The 11,740-nt window shown below is 41.8% G+C and overlaps 1 protein-coding gene across 2 annotated transcripts in view; it reads right to left on the reverse strand.

Annotated features, from left to right (window-relative positions):
- Positions 1 to 2,042, reverse strand: part of CYRIA (CYFIP related Rac1 interactor A) — a 53,806-nt gene extending 51,764 nt beyond the window's left edge. For both annotated transcript variants that reach the window (XM_083856468.1, XM_083856466.1), the window contains exon 1: positions 1,930 to 2,042. The gene's annotated coding sequence lies outside the window, so the exon portion shown is untranslated. The remainder of the gene's footprint in view (positions 1 to 1,929) is intronic.
- Positions 2,043 to 11,740: the final 9,698 nt, after the last annotated feature.

Here is an 11,740-nt window from a genome sequence, read left to right on the forward strand (position 1 = left end):
ATCAAGGGGGTTTTATTCTAATTACTGGTATACACTGTCTTTTCAATCACTTGTGGTTTGTTTATTTTCAGTTTCTAATAAAGAGCAGAAGTTCACGGGGGAAAAACAAAGCATCACTGCAAAAGCAGCACAGGGAGGCAGACAGCACAGAGCAGAATACAGTAAAATACTGCAAAGTCTTTGAGAAACCATATAAGTAACTCAGAAAGCCTTGCTTATACTTGCCACAGTTTATATGAAGTGAAACTTCAAAGACCAGCAGTTAAACTATACTACAGTAGTTTAAGTTGAAGAATAAAATTTTTAGAATTTTATTCTTAGTTGATCCTTTATGCTTTTTATAAACTTAATCAAACCTTTGTTGATATTCCCATAATTTGTAATTTAGTTTCATTAAAACATTTTTTTTAAAGCCTACCATAGGAAATAGTAGGACTTTATCATTAGTTTTTAATCTGGGCCTGGTGAGAATGGGGAGTGGGGGAAATTACAAGGCTTATTTTTTAAATTCTTTTTAAAAACGTGCATTGCTGACGTAACAGCCTTCCTTACATGCAACAGAAATACGAAAGTTACCATAGCAGAGGAAAAAGGAAGTCGCAGCTCAGCTCTTCCCTGTGTAACAGGAGTTGGGGTATTTCTGTAGAGCTGTGCTGAGCATGTGAAAATCTTTCCCCACAAGGCAACCTCATGTCACGACAGCATTTCATTCCAAATCTTCCCCCTAAGAGTTCACTGCCAAAGTAACTTTATTTTTTTATGGCCTTGCAGGTGGTAAAAACAGAAAAAGCAAAGACATTTCTGTCCCCCTTAACCTACCCTTTGCCCAAACACACATGAAGTGACTTCAGGACTGGTTACAAAACCAGAGAGCGTAAAGATGGTCTGTATGGCAATTAGAGACCAGGAACAGGCTGGAAATCAACTCACATCACCACCCTCGGCAAGTTATGAGCAGCACCACTGAAAGCCTGTGCCCTTCAGAGCCTCGCTGTGCTGCCATTCGATTTTACACAGCGGCACAATGTGTTACTGAGACCGTGGCAAAACAAGCCCCAGATAAAAATAAATAAAACTAAACTGTCCTCGAATCAAATTAGGAGAAAAAAATAATAGAAAGAATGGATGCAAGCGCGCTCTTCGCTCGCTGTAACACCTCCCAACATGGACAGCGATTTAAACGAGATGAACGCAGCGCTACAGAGCCTGTCCTTCATCTCCTGTCGAGGTACATCCCTCTGGCAACACCGCGCTTATGGCACCCCGCATCCAGCAATCACCGGCAGATGGAACAGAAAGTTTTCGGTATAATCAAAGTTTGAAGCTCAGTCAAGCTCTTTGCCCTCCCCCCTCCCCCCTGCACTCGGTCCAGCCGGGCACAGCGAGGCGCGGTCTGACCGGCCCCGGAGCTCCCCCGGGCTCTGCCGGGCTCCCCGGGCCCTGCCGCGGGCACAGCGACTCCGGTACCACCGCTGCGGCTCCGGCATCCACCGGCCGGCAGCGAAAACCCAGAGACTTCCACCCTGGAGAGCCCAGTGCCCGGGGAAGCGTCTCCCCGGCGGGGCGAGGCCAACCGGGAGCTCCGCTCGGGCTCGCCCCGCACCCGCCGCCTCCCCGAGGGGGCTGAGGGCGAACCCGGCCCGGCGCTCCCCGCCCCGGGGCCGCTGCAGCGCTCCGCGCCCGGCGCTTCCCAGGCAACAGTTGTCCGTGTCCCTCCGGGTCCCCCCGCCACCGCCCGCAGCCCCCGCGGTGACCCGGGGCCGGGGAGCGGGCACAAAGGCGGCTCGGAGGGCGAGGGGAGCGGGGGAAACTCCGGGGCTGCAGCGTCCCCGCCCCGCCGCGATGCGGGCGCCGAGAGCAGGAGCGGTAGAGGCGGCTCGGCGCCCACCCCGCGCAGCCCCCGGCCCCGCCGCGCCTCCCCGCGCTTACCTGGGCCGCCCGTCGCCGCTGGCCGCCGCAGGTACCCTCGTCCATCCCCTGCCGCCGCCTCCGAATCAGCCGCGGGCGCTGCGGCGCGGCCCAGCCCGCCCGGCCCAGCGCGACGCTGGCAGCCCCGCCCCGCCCCGCGGTGCTGCGTGCGGCTCCCGCCGCCCCGGGCGCGGCTCCCGGACCCGCCCCCCGCGCCGCGGGGCCCGGCGCCCTCCCGTGGGGACGGGGGTGATGGGGATGGGTCCCCACCCCGTGCGGACCGTGCGCGGGGACCCCCGGCTCCCCAGACGGCGGGTCGGGGCGCTGGGCTGCCCGCTCGGGAGTCAGGGCAGGGGTGCGGTGACTGTCGCCCTCGCTGCGCCCCCCGGGACACGGGCCGTGACCCAAAGCCTCCCCGTCCCGCAGCGATCCCAGCCCCCTCTCTCTGTGGGCCTGTTCTGGTGTGGGGCGACTGGGACGGGACGGTGTGTTAGCCCTGGAGTTCGGGACTTCACGTACATTTTTTTTTTTTGTATTTCTAGCTTTACAGAAAGGCAGCGCTTCCTCAAGACGTCAAAAACAGATCTGAGCCTATTCACAGCTCGTGAAATACTTTGTACTTCCTCTTGCTGTGCTGAGGGTTAAACGAGGTTAAACTCCCCAGAATGGCTGTGCAGCCCTTGGTTTCCCCCTTCCCCAAGAGTCAGCCTGTGCGTCATTTACAGCGAGAAAGCAAGAAAAGAAAAACAAAACAAAACAAAAAGCCCACAAGTGACCAGTTTAGAAGTCCAGTACAGAAATACCTGCTCGTTTGTTCAAAGGGCTTTGCTCGCTGAGCCCTTTAAACGCGAGAAGCTGTGGTGCTGACCACAAAGCCATCACAGCTCTGTGCCAGGGAACCCGAGAGTTCACAGCTGCCTCCTGCCTCGGGCGAATGTGCCGAGTAGAGCTGTGTGCTCTGAGAGGTGTGATTCTCATGAATAAGGCAGTTTTGGAGCTGCGAATGGGGTGGTTTGGTGGGGCTGTGAGGACAGGGCCTGCTGCTGCCCTGACCCTCCGGCCTGTCACTCCCTCCGAGCAGCATAACTCTCATGATTTAACTTCTTCTCTTTACCCAGGCTGCATCCAGATGTCCTTGAATTGTTCTTTTTTTGGTCTGAAAATTCCAAATTGTCTAGTTAGAAAATAATTCAAGTGACATACTTAATCTATTAAAAGGCTGTGTGTCTGTGCTGTCGCACATTCAGTGTAGCCACCCTTACAGCACCCAGCTTAGCAGAACACTGAGCTGCTGGCTTGCATTTTTTATCCACAAGGTTCAAAGTACCTTTTAAAAGAAGTAAATAGCGTTGCTCCACTTTCAAGCGGGAAGAACAGTCACATGGAAAACTTGAACCAGGAGAAAGAACTGAACCTCAGATTCCCAGCTAGCAACGTAATGTCCCCTTTTAATTATTTTTCTGGGGCATGCATTCTGACTGCTTTATAATGGTCGTGTCTTGGACTGGATGCTTTTACAGAAGAAGAGGCAGCTGTCACCCATCTTTTGGAAATATGCTGACTATGACTGCATGCTATGTATGGTCTCAAGTTGTCTGCACTGAATGCATCAAGGACTTAGCCAGAAGAATATTTTTATTCTGAATTCAGGTAATATTTAGGAGCTAAAAAATCCAGCTTTTAAATTCTGCCAAAAAAAAGGGGCTGCTAGATATTGATGAAATGAACTGTAGTGTCACATACTACCATGAGACTGAAGTTGATCAGCCTGTAGGGGAAATGGCATGCGTGTGATAGATTTCAGATTCTCAGCTTTGGATGATGACGTTAGAGACCAGGAAACAATTATTTAACTGCCTATTGGCATATTAGCCAAGCCATAACTGTCTGTGTGAAACTGTTATCTTAGTGCTTTTGTGAGACAAATTCAGTTTGCAGCACATTGGGTAGGGATCAGATTCCTCAGTAAAATAATTTCTTATCACTTAGGCTCTCTAAGTGATCTCACATATCACCCATTTTTTTTTTCTGTAAAGAGATGCAGGACACCCATAAATTTCTGTCTCATCTTTACTGGCCCCATCCCAATACCTCAAGCACCCTAAACTTTCTCAGGTGAAAGGATGTGCTTGCATTTACAGAGGTGATTTGTGCCTCTAAGTTTGGATATACAGACACCTTAATTCCTTAGACATTATTCAGGTGTCTAATCTCCCATTACATGCAGTACTAAAGTACAGGTCTGGTGCTTTCATGAAGTTGTTTCACACATCACAATGAGCAGGTGGGCACCTAAAATCAGTTCTCTGGTGAGCAATGCAATGGGCCAGCCAGTAACAGTCTGGTTATCACAGCTTAAAGCTACCCCAGTCCTGATCCATGGGTGGGATGAGCACAAACATTCAGAGATTTTTAAGTTACTCTTGGGTATCTTGCCTTGTTTTCTACTGGTCTTCCAGAAGCATCTCTAGATCCTGTGATCTGTAGATGTAGGTCAGAATGCCCATTGCTACCCAAGTGAATCTGTCATCACTGCAGTGGAAATTTAAGTCACATAATAGCTAAAGACACCTGCTGACAGACATCTAAAACTTAGGAGTCTGAATCTCACACTGAATCCCATCCAAATCAATTTGCAATCTGAAATCTGAGGGGATTTTAACACATTTTATTTCATGATTATGACAATATATACACAACCAGTTGCCATGGCTAAACTGGGACATAGCAGCATAGCAGCAGCAATCTCTGAAATTTTTTAGGTGCTGGCCTTATAACATCTGCTGAAATTTGAATGGTGACATAGATTCTTTTTTTAAACAGGAATGATTCATAAAGTCATCTGCAATACTGGCAAATACTTGTATTTTTATCTACCTGGAACAGTGTTGTTTAGTCTTTTGTAGGGTATGGTGCCTTGCAAGTCTTGAAACTCGTGGCTTTATGCAGAATTGCATTCAAAATCACCTGGATGCAATCAGCAGTCTCAGAACAGATGGGCACATGAGTTTTCAGCTTTTGATGTTTAACTTGCTGAGCAGAACTAATGTATTTATCTAGCACTTTTCTCCAGTATTACATGTGAGAGTTTATTTGTAGAATAAAAGGAAATCTTCCTTAATGCTCATTTTAGCTCTGTGCAGACTGAAAGGAAGCAGGTTAATACAAAGAGCATTTTCAGGAAAAGAAAGGTTTAGAGCTCTCTTCAGTAATTGCCAAATTCAAAGGAAAGGGTCTTTAATTCCAGTGCCCATTCCATCAGCCCCTCAATAATTTCCTCCGTCTGGAAGCCTTTTTTTTTTTTTTTTTTTTTTTTTTTTTTTTTTTTTTTTTTTTTTTTTTGTGGTTAACACAGAAAAAAAGGATAATTATATAGTCTATGAAGTAAATTATATGAATATTCAGTATGATCCTGTCATCACTTGCATAATTCACAGTACCACTGATATTGTTTGTAATGTCAACTTGTGAAGAGGAACCTCAGTGCTATTTTATAATTTAGGGACATAAGTTTTTTCAGTTATGTGACTGAAAATTAGGAGTGAAGCCAGTAGCTTTCAAGGTGAAACAACCAGAAGAGGAGAGGAGGGAGTTAATCTATAATTTTACAACTCTGAATTGTGTCTGAAATTGTTTCCTATGAAAGAACAGTGCTGCTCTGGCTTTGTCAGTATTTTTGTCTCCTATCAAAGAACCAGCCATTAATAAGGGGGTAGAGAAAACTTCCTCATCTCAATTGTCTCAGGTATCTTCAGCATAAAGAGTTTTTTTTTTTTTCTCAGAGCACACTGAGCCTTGATAGTTGCAACCCCCAGTTTCGCTCTTGTATCAGCTGGCACATGACATTGGCAGAGGCTTGGGCAGCCCTTTGCTGACAAAGGACCAGCCACGGCACATTAGAGCAGCTACAGCACTCACCAAAAACACCAGAGTCTCATCTGAATACAGCTGGAAATCTGATCTCTGTTTATCTACCTGTTTGGAAGTCACTATATAAGATATATAACCCCCTTTTAAAGACATGGATGCAACTTGAATGGCAAACAATAAAAATGTAATTATTTTATGGATGAATTGTCTTCATTAGATATTCAATGCAAATTAAACAAATTTACTAAAAAAAAGCAATATAGTTTAACTTCTGGGAAAGGCTTTTAAAATATTGATATGCATGTGTACAGCTTAAAAAATGAGATTTATAAAATATAATGCTTAAAATCAAAACAAATTATATTTTTGTCATTTTTAGCAAGTCAGAATACTGTACATTAAATAGGAGTTTGTCTGTGTCATTGTATAGAAATATGGTTAGATCCTAAGACTTTTTTTTTGTATATGATTGTCAACTATAACTATTTTACCCACATATTATGCATGGAAAAAGCATAATAGTAGTGTTTCTATACACTGATAGATGCTTGTTGTTAAGGCTGTAGCACTGAAAAATCATAAAAAGCAATTAATAAGAAACTTATCATTTACATTCAAAAGTTAATAAAGAAGCAGGCATGGACTATTCACTCTGAATGATACTTCCACAGTAAAACCTCAGGGTATCTTAGTAGAATTACATTGTACAACCATTAGTTCAGATTTGCTTGAAGTAACATTCCTTTTGCCAAACAAATATTAATAATTTCAATAACTCACTGTATATGTAATGTTTCATTTATCACTATTAATAAGAAAATGTCTAAGTTCCAAATTACTTTAAGCTGGTCGGCACAAACCCATTTTCATTTGCATCGAGCAAGATGTATCCTGGCAACCGTATATTTTTGGATTCGTAACAATTTATTCTATTCATTTTATGCAAATGGGGTAACCAATACTGCAGGAATCACAAGAATACAAGATAGATAACTTTCGTTTCAAAGCTATAGATAGATGATTAGGAATTTATATGAGTTAGATTTTTTTTTAAATAATCTGTTAGACATTTTCTTCAGTGTATTTATTCAGCTTAAATGTGCATCTGGCATGATTCACATACTTTTTTACTCAAACATGGAAAGCATGTAACCATCCAACCTGTGTCCCATGAAGTCATGATTATCCCAAACCACAGCCCTGCATCTTCTCTGTTAGTTTCTGTGTTGAAAATCCTGTATTTTTCACCAAAAACACATAGAACTTATGGAGAGAAGCAGAGGAGCAAAGGCTCCCAACATTCCCACACATAGGAATGCTGACTCGAAAGCTTGAGAAGCTAACACAGCATCTATAGCAACACAAAGTTGAAGTGCTATATATATATATATATTATCATATCATGTGTGAATGTCACTGAAAGGACATTTTTCAGAGAGCTATCTTCTGGTTTTGGTGTTTATGTGTCAGCTATTTTTTTTTACATTTGCTATAGAAGGCAGTTTACCGAAACCTGTGTATATTTGGTATATTCTAGTATTACAAAACTTTTTTCTTTTAATTTTGGTAAGTTTCTGTGAACTATGGAGTTCATCAGGGACAAAGCTTGTTTATAGGAATGTACCATGTATAATGCCTATAAATGCAGAACATTTATAAAAGTCGATTATTCTTTCATGGTTTCTTTATTTTTGTTCCTCAAGAGTTCTCAGCCTGGATCAAAATCACAGAGTCTGGATACTCTGAACAGCCAGGCCTATGTAGTTCCTTTCAAAGCAACAACAATAAATGAAGCTTTCTCTAGCAGCATGGCTGGTAAGCTGAACCACAACCCTACAGCTACTCCTCAGTGAACATAGTGGCAATTGTTGTTCTACTCCTAACATTATTTTCCTCTGCTGACCAGTAGGACTCAGTTACACCCAGAATAAATTCAAATTAGAGAACTGAAATGGTCCTCAGTCACTTTTCCTGTGCCCTTGTCAGAGTTAAATGTACATATAACAAGAGACCTGTTTCTGAAGCAACTCCTGGGCTACTGAAGTTTTCAGGTGGCCTTGGACTCTCCTTTCAATTTACATTCATATAGCTGCTGACCAACACAATATTCAGAATATGCTTTAGGAAATAAGCAGTAGAGCTTTCCTTGAGTATGGCAGGCTCTTCCAAAGGAAAGGAGGACAGAACTGATGGAAATGGAAATTTCAGACATCTAATTTTGCCCCATTGTTACATGGCAGTCACCAAACTTCAATCAAGATGAAATCTTTGTAGGTAATTGGAGGCCAGGACTCCAATTTGAAGATGTATGAAGTGATGAGCAGTTGTTATAGGAAATTACACAAGTGTTTTGAAATAACAGTTGGGTTGCTAAATTAAATTCCTGTTTTTTGTAATAGGAAAGGCCAGGCTTTGAATTTCGCATATTATATCAGTGTGCATCCAACTTTTGCAAAATCCATATATATGAATGCCCATTGTTTATAAACCAATTCTCCAAGCCTCTGCTTTTCAGCCAGAAAGAAGGGTAGGTCCCAACTGGACTATGGGAAACGTACATGAAAATTTGACTCTGATATTTCCTAATTCCTAAAATCTTATCTTTGCAGCTTTAAATACTGTTTTTAGCAAATACTTTATGTATGCATCACCACTGTTTAAAGAATACATCAACCCAAATATGATCTGATACCCTGTCTTGCATAGACTATTTGGAAAGGATTTGCAGGGTCCAGACCCTCCTTTGCATTAAGGTGTGAATGGATGTCATCTTCTCAGTTCCATTGTACTGGTACCACCCCATCACCACTCATACCTTGCCTCTGTTTATTGTCCCCAAAGACTTTTGTAGTCTCTTGTAGCCAAAATGAGACAGGTTAGATTAAACAGTTTAAGTAGTAGTTCTCTCTTGGGTCACTTCTTTTTGACTGAAACATATTAAGATGTGCTCAACCTGTCAGCTCTAGAAGAAGATATGAGTAGATGTGACGGCCTCCAGCACAGTGTGGAGAGAGATGGGCTGATTTTTCCTGGAGTAGGCATCTGCTTAGTGCCCAGCAAACTCAAGGAATTTAAACAAATGAGTTCTCCTACAATTATTTGGCTCTTCTGCTATAGCAGATCACTTAAAGGGCATGCTATAGCTTTTATTAAAGTCACTTGGATTTGTCTGTTCTTTGATGTATCAGGATGTATAAAAATCACTTGGTGTAAATCTAGTGAGTTTTTCCTGCAGGACCCTTTGTTGTCTTTGTCCATGTCTCACGAAATGTAGAACATCTATTCTGCATGCAAGCCAGTAGGAGATTGGCCTCTTTTTTTGTTTGTTTGTTTGTTTGTTTGTTTGGGGTTTTTGTTTTTGTTTTGTTTTGTTTGTTTGTTTGTTGTTTGTTTTGTTTTTCTTTTTTTAATATAATTTATTTATTTGAGATCAAGGAATATAAGTTTAACACTGTCTTACATGTCATTTGACAAAAAATCCTCGCATTCCCACAATTATTTTTTCACCTAAAATCTGAAAAATCAAGAATACTACCTCTTTAAAAAGGAATGCAAAAATGAAAAGAAAATATAAGTGTATCAGTACTGTTAGATTCCATTTGAGATGATGCCAACATGAAAACAATTTAAGCCCTCTGCAATTTAGACATTCCAAGGCTAGACTATCATTTGTCTAGCACGTAATACAAACAGCACAGCAACAGAAGTGTTAGGAACATTGAGATAATGCTTTCCTCACTTCCCAAAAGTGCATTATTGTTTCTTCTGTCTTATTAGAATTAGAATAATTATAGGTCATATATTATCCTTTAACTAGATTATGTTAAAACTACTTTTAAAAACGTAAATATTCTTAGTAAACTGTTTTGGCCTTTTCTGGCATCTGAACTAGAAAAGCTGAACATGTTCTTCTGAGTTCTCTAAATAACCTTACATCTCTTCTTACAAGCATTGAGTCTATATGTAAATGAAATAAAATATCGCTAAACTGAAAGATAAATACAGAGGTAATTATGGAAAGTCAATAGTCAGCAGTCAAACTGATAATAACAGATAACAATAGTTAATTCTGAGTCAATTATAAGAATAAATGGAAGGTTCATTTATATGTGTGGCAAAAGACCCGTGTCCACAAAAAATTGAAAAATCATAGGGTCACAGGATCATAAAATAATTCCTGTTGGAAGGGACCTCAGGAAGTGTCTAGTCCAACGTCTTGTTCCAAGTAGGGTCAACTATGAGATCAGACCATGTTGCTCTGGTGTTTATCCAGCTGGATCTTGAAAAGCCTCAAGAAAGTAAACTGCACAGCCTCTGTGTGAAAGCTGTTCTGCTCACGACTGTCCTCATGTTGAGGACACTGCCTCACAACCAGTCTGAACATCTCTTTTGAACATACATGCATTGTTGGAACCCCTCCACCTACCATGCACCACTCAGGAGAGCCTGTCCCTCTCTTAGAATCACAGAGTGGTTTGTGTTGGAAGGGACCTTAAAAATCATCTCATTCTACAAGGCCATGTTGCTCAGGCCTCCATACAACCTGGCCCTGAAAACTTCCAGGGGTGCAGAAGGGATGGGTCTTCTTGATAACCTTGTCAAGGACATTAGAAAGCTGCTATTAGTTCCCACCTAGTAGAGATAAGCAATAGAGAGTAAATCTTTGCCTCATTTTTCCCATCAAACTCTATGATTAAGAAATTAGTATCTTACTCCATCTCACTTTCTCCTGTTTACCCAATAACGTCACCTTTCCTAATCTCATCCTCCTCCCTGTTTTATCTTTTGAGATCCATTCATCCCAAAGCCCAGAAAGCCATCTTCCATTATGATGTTGTCTCGAGCTTTCATTCTAGGGAGAGGAGCTTCTCACCACTGGTGACAAGAGCTCAGAGGGTGTTGTTGCATTGGCATTGCTTCTTGCAATGGTTCTAGTTAGACAACCTGCAGTTCTACCTTGTAGAGAGATTTTGGTTTGTCACTGTATTGCAAAACAAAGTATTTTTCAGACAGCAGGTTATGCAAACAGTCTTTTCTAGCTCATTAATAGGTGGCAATAGAAAACTATTTCTTTTATGACAAAAATTCTGTTATTCTGTTGTTAGAGGAGAAACTGTTATATTTATAGAACAATTAATTTTGCATAAAACAAATGAAACATAAAAATGGAATGAAGCATATCCTCTCAGTCTTTCAGTGTATTTTCTGAATGTCTTTGCTTAAAATAAGTGGTTACTGCTGCTAATATCACTTTTAGAAGCAGTTGTTAGAACTGAGACCTCTGTCTCAGTGCATTCCTACAAGAAAATGCTTAACTGGACCACAGCTTCCATCAGAATGAAGACAAAAGAAAACCACAGATGAAGACTGAAAAAGGATTTAAAAATTTCCTAGAGAAGACAGCTTCTGTGTCTCAAGGATGGCACAGAAGAAGTCAACTAAAATAACTTTTCTTGTCATCATTACTAGATCAAATCCCAAGCAGGTCTATCTGCATCACGGAGTTTGAAATTCAGTTAAAATCTGGGGGAAAAAATGTGATTTAGTTGCATGCTAGTCTTCCTAGTAACACATGCAGAGCAGAAAAGAGCCCTGCCTTTTTCTGTGGTTCAAGATGAGGGAATGAATTTCCTTTCTGTGTGTTTTATTTGCGCAGCCAATGATTACAGATGGTATTTTCTTTATCCTGAAAGCTCAGCAATAATAGAGAAAGGCATGCAATTGACAACACTTAATGTGCCATTAGAGTTTTTCCTTCCCAAGCATTAGCTTGTATCGCATTTTGTGCTGAATTGTACTAACTCCTTCCCACCAACTAAAGCGCAGCATAAAGAGAAGGCTTAATGCAAAAGAGTCAGTGAGGTAATTAGTATTTTATTCGAACAAGCAGGTTCAATTCATGCAGTACCAAATAAGCATTTCCAGCTCTGCTTCCCTGACAATCTTCACTATTAATTGAGCA

Source organism: Zosterops lateralis (genome assembly GCF_965231275.1).
Source record: "Zosterops lateralis genome assembly, chromosome: 3".
In the NCBI taxonomy this organism is placed as follows: domain Eukaryota; kingdom Metazoa; phylum Chordata; class Aves; order Passeriformes; family Zosteropidae; genus Zosterops; species Zosterops lateralis.